This window comes from Artemia sp. Qi Xiang Cuo, chromosome 5 (genome assembly GCF_049724085.1).
Source record: "Artemia sp. Qi Xiang Cuo chromosome 5, ASM4972408v1, whole genome shotgun sequence".
Lineage (NCBI taxonomy): Eukaryota > Metazoa > Arthropoda > Branchiopoda > Anostraca > Artemiidae > Artemia > Artemia sp. Qi Xiang Cuo.
The window spans coordinates 62086586-62092720 of NC_142798.1; positions in this window are offsets into that span (position 1 = coordinate 62086586).

Here is a 6135-nt window from a genome sequence, read left to right on the forward strand (position 1 = left end):
ACATTGAGCTGAGGCAGCTGTAAACATGATAACTAGTAAGCCTCTTTTTTCAGATGTAGTCTTTCGAACTTGTTTCTTTCCTTCCTCAACAACTATTTGTGCTAAATTTTAAGCCACGCTGTGTCACTCTCGTGTAGATTCTAAACATCATAAGTAGCAAAGTATATTTGAGCAGCAGTGTCTCGTATGTTTAAAAAAAGCATGGACTAGAGGTCTATTAAACACAGTTGCCCTTGCAATACTTGCTGCTTCTTGCAGTTTGACATAACTCGCTGTGTAACGTCTTCCCAGTGACGAATGTTCATACCAAGTTTCCCTCCTAACTCAAGTACCAAGGGTCTGACTTATTTTGGCAATAGTCCGAGATGAAGATGCAATGTTAAGACAAGATATTGCTCAAGAGTTTGATTATATTATATAACTGATAAAACACCAATTATTTTTAAGTTCTAATATCCTTTTAGTAACCAATAATTGACTTGAATAATTCTACCCATAAGCATGCTCATGTTAGCACATAGTACATGTTAACGAGCCTCTACCTACCCAAGAGAAAATATTCTACTAAGAATACATGGAATCCTTGAGCAGAAACCTTAACTATGTGTAAGACAACAATTTTCACTACTTATTGTTTCTTATTATATATAGACCCAAAATGCCTTTAGTGAGTCATTAAGGGAAGGTCTTATGGTACTGGTGCATTATGCGGGCACCGCTGTAAACTGTATGTGGAATGTCAAACGGGAAATGCTACAGTCAAACGGGAGAGACAGATACCCGGTTATAATGGCTTATGAACAAAATAATAAGAATTACAAGTTACAATTATGCACCCAGAACGCTGTAATGTCTTTCGCAATCGCTGAAAAATAATCTCTGCCTTCAGACTTAAATTTCACGCACGACATGTGCTCGAATAAGTAAGCTGATAGATGTTGACGGGCAGTACCTCGATGTCGTTTATTTTACCACTCGGCTGAGCCCCACACTCACTTTACATTTTGGGTGTTTGTGTCCGTTACTGGGTCGACAAAATTTTTCTTATGATTAACTGTTTTATGTATAAAACCTGCTTCTTCCAGGTCACAACACCTCCAATATTGTCCAATATGCTTTTCATACAAGTGTAAAGTCATTGTGTGTCCATTTTTGCACTTTTTGTCTTGGGCAATAACCCCTTATCGTGTAAAAATTAAACTGCCTTTTTTTTGTCTTTGGCAAATCCCAAACTGTAATTTTAACATTCATATTAGATCAATTCCACTCTAACAGCTGCTTTAGTACCGGATATCTGTCTCTCCCGTTTGACTGTAGCATTTTCCATTTGACATTCCACATACAGTATATAGCGGTGCTCGTATAATACAACAGTACCGGTCTTATTTGATAGTAAAAAGTAATATATTTTCTCGATATTTCAGTTACAGAAATGAGGACATTCCGTAGTGTTGTCTTTTTTAGCAGTAACGATAATCCTCTCAGTTTCTAGGCCAATTTAGTCACATTATCTATTAAACTTTGAATGTAGATAGCGCTAATGCAGAACAAAATGCATTTTCATTTCTCAGCCTAAAATTCTTTGACTTGGAAAGATGACTTTCTGTTTTGCGAATAAAAACAAGAAGGCATCAGTGAAGCAGGCTATCTTACCAAAACGCACCTCAGTGAGGATTGACTGTTGTAATGAAGAATGAAAACTCATTACTAGATATAGTAAAAACTAGAGTAAAATAAAAACAAATTGATCTTCAGAATGTTCGGATGCACTAAAAAAACGTATTTTTGCTTCTACCCAAAAAATTGACTTAATTAGTAACAAAAATGAAACCGTGGGGGGAGGAGTATGACAAAAAGTCGTCCTCAAATAGTTACAGTAGCCTATACGTCATGACTTCCCACCGTGTTCAGATTAGTGTTTAAATGTTTTTTTTTCTTATGTTGGTATTTTAATATTGACAACACTTTTTGAATAATTTAGTACTTAATTGTAATTTTAAAGTATGACTGAAAATAAAAATTCTAGTGTTCAGTGCATTTGGGGACATAAGTATTTATTTTTAAGTTTACCAAAAGTCGTGATTAAAATTATTTTCCATTTTATATTTCAATTATTTGGTTTTAAAGTTACTCCGCATTTACTTTTATCCACTTTTGCTATTATCAGATTCTTTTCTTTTTTAGATATTTTAGAATTTTGCTGTCTTCATTTTCATAAATTTGTTTACTATAATAAAACTTTGTGAAGTTTTGGGAAACTCCTGACATTAAATTATCTAACCGTACTACCTTTTTAGAAAATCAGTTAACCTCAATTTTGTTTTTTGAGGATTATTTTTTGGGGTTATTAGTATGAAACTAACTCAAATTTTAAACTTTTTTTTTTACAATTCTTGTTTTCGCTCTGTTTATTAAAAGTTTTAGCTGTTTATGTATTTGTCCCTAATTAAAAATGGAAATATATTAAAGCCCAGAAAGTAATTTACGAGGAGCACAATTTGTATATTGTTAATGTTTTCTGTTTTGGGGGGAGGAGAACGAATCAAATCGGAAGTGTTTTGACTGATTCTCTTTGAATGATGTTTAACTTTTACATTTGCTCCTTAAGAATAACCAACATTTTACTTTCCACGAACTTGATTTTAGCCTTCACAACATAACTAAGTGGTTTTCTATTGTTTGAAACAGGGTTTGGTGAAAGTTTCTTCTCACTTAGGATTTTCTACGGTGAAGAATTCAACTCGAGGAAGAATTGAAGTAAAAAAATGCAGTGCACAACGACCGGAACTGCCAAGAATACACCTTACAATAAAATCACTCCCCTGTTTCAAAGGGTGAAACTAACTATTACTCATTGGTTCATTTCAATATCAAGACTCGTTAATTGTTTTGATTCTTTAAGCTTCTTATTTTTTTCTTATCCAGGATACTATTTGGCGATAGACACGGTTATTCTAGAAAAGAAGTATCAAACCTTGAAAAAGGTTATTACTTTCTTGTTTTGCGATCATTCTGGTGTGACGTTAAAATTGCAGTCAAACGTTTTATACCATCCGTTGCGATCAGATTTATAGATCCTTTGATCTCCTACCAATGATGGTGTATTGGGCACCTATTTTGGAAAAGAAAATTCTAAAGAAAAAGGGTACGACTTCATACCTTATAAAATATACTTTCCCCGCCACCTTCAAGTTTCTTAACATTGCTGGAGATGCGCAACTTCTCCACAAGGAAAAAAAATATTCAGGTACATCCCAAAAATAGACTAGTTTAGATTATTAATCGATTCATTCTGAATATTGGACAATCCCTCTATAATATTGACAAATGGGAATTACCTTTTATGACAAATAAAGTCAGGTAAAAAAATCATATTCAGTAAATAGCAGCTGAAAATCAGATCAAATTGATTTGCCTTTTTGTATTCACTTTCGGAAGAAAAGCTTAGGTCCCTTAAAGAAACGTACTCGCTACTTTTTTCCGAAGGAGGGGGGCATAACTTCGAAAGGGCCAAAAAATGAGAATTATATGGAAAATGTAAGAAACTATGGAAAAAATCGTAAAATTCCCGGCCCCCTCCGATAAGGGGGCGGGAGTTTGATCCTAAAGCCCCCTTATTTACCCGTACCCATACCTGGAAACTTGATTTGTCCACTGACCTAGCATCGTAAGGTTATTGGATTAATATTAGCTTTTAAAAACAATAGTCCCAATTGTTGTTTTCTCCTTTTTGTCCCCATCAGTCTCCTTTTTGGGGGGTGATATGTGCTCACACAGAAAAAACGTTTCAAAACAGTATTATTTAGCGAAATTTGTCAATGATTGTCTCAATTCAGGTTTAAAGATAACTACAATTTTCTTAACATCATGAAGATTTTGATTATATTGATTATGATATTTTTTTGGTTAAACTTGAAAAAGCCGAAATCTATGGTAAGAGTTTGAAATTCACATGTTCATTTCTTGAAATGCGGATTATGATCATACTTAGTCTTCTCAATAGAGACACTGTAATGCGATGCATCACACGGATCTGATTTGGGTTTCTCAACAGATACCTGAGACAGACATCAACGATAAAATACAAGGACTGATCAGTTGCAGGCAATACTTCAAATCTTTTCTGATGATATTCAGGTTACAATGCTTGCTAAGACACAAGCTGATGTGAAGAATGGTTTGAAACAATCGCCGGAAGAAAAAAGAATATATGTTGATTAACAGAAATGAAAAACGCTACCCTTGGGTAAGTATATCAAGTTAAGGAGTGCGACTATAAAACGGACTAGCATTGCAAAACATCTTGGTGTGCTCGCAAGCGAATACCTAAGTTAAGAAAAGTCGTATTTTAGTTCTAAAACAACAAAAAATGTTGGAATTCCGTGGAGGCTGAAACATTCCCTCCCCCCCAAAATAAAAAGTTCATCCAAATGTTATATTCTTGTCTGGTTCATCCAATTATTGCCGTATTATGTCGGTCTTGTCAGCAGAGTTTACTGGTATTTTTATTTTATATTTACCAAGATCGGTTTGTGTTTTCAAGACACACTCCTAACTCTAACACCCCACCCCGACTTTAAATGAAATTGCTGGAATTGGGCCTACTTCCGTTATCTTTGCATGATTGAATTGCGTGTTTTGAAAAAGGGTAGATCCACTCTAGCTTCAAAAGTGAGGCTTTAGCATTTGTTTTTCTACAAGCACAGACATTATCAAAAGCCTAAACGACTAATTATTAACTCATCCCCAGACACAATTCCAAAGATAGATCGAATCTCCTTACCTTTACAAAACTGAATAATGTATTGCTGAAAAGGGACAGGTTCATTTTTTGTTGTTACAAACAGGAGAGGATCTAGAGCAAAATCTTGGGGGGGGGGGAGGGGTGTAATGTGACAAGGACACTAATAAAAGAATCTTGGGGGGGGGGGGGGTGACAAGGACGCCGATAATTGACCAAAATGACAAATTTATTTAAAAAAGGTAAGAAAGAATAAAAAAAAAACATAAATAAAAGATCAAATAGGGGTAAATTCTTTTAGTAGACAGTGATAAATAAAAAAAAACACTAGACATTTCGGTCACATATGCAGTGACTGTCATCAGCATAAAAAAACAAAAAAGCGCCAAAACAAATCTTGGGGGGGGGGGAGGGGTCCCCCACCCCCTGGATCCACCAGTGGTTGCAAAAGTGAGGTTCAAGCATTTATTATTCTACTAATGGAGATCTCTTTGTTTCCCTTTTGTAGAAGAGCCTTCCCTGATAGCATCAAAGGGCCCATCACTGTTTCTTACCATTCTGAGAACCCCTCTCGCAGCTTGGATAGGCATCACACATCCTCAAAAGAGGCGGAAGAGTCATTCACCAGGCATCAACAGTGAAAACCACTTGGTCCTCAGAGCCGGTGCTAGCAAGAGAACTTCTTTCTCTGCCCTTGTTATTGTTCATAAAGGGATTTTTTTTTTATCCAGATTTTGCACTTCATTTGTCCAGGGATTTTACACCCCCCCCCCCCCCCTTAGGCATGATTTTGCAGCCATTACTTGCTTCAGTCTATCTAATCTTGGAGGCATATTCCTCAATATACCCTGACTCATGGTCAGCCGCTGGGCAGGACAGCCGGAACTTAGCAGTAGTAGGGTAAAATAGGGGTCTATTTTCACGGGCACCATGAGAAGGTTGTCAACATTACCCCTTAATTTTCGTTGTAACGAGACACGTCCAATCACGAAAAATATTGTTTAAGATTTCATAGATGGCGCTCAAGAATACAGTGAAAACATTACTTTGTGATTTTAGCATAATTTGGATTAAGTCAAATGCAACAGTTTAGAAAACTGCAAGTAGACTTAAAAGTTGACATAGAATTATTTCTATTGCTACAATTATGGACTATATTCTACTTTGAATTATTGTGCTGCCATCTGATTCATTTTTCATTGGCCGTTAGATAGGATGCATTATCAATTACCTGAATGCATTCAGCCGAGTAAGAACTCTTTGTGGCAGAACCTATTACAAGTGGAATGAATTCGAATTTTGTTATCTCTACCTCCCCTATGGACAAGCTTTGTTTTTTAGGAGAGGTAGCCATAATTTTTTTATTCTTACGTGTTTTGTCAATAAATCCTTCT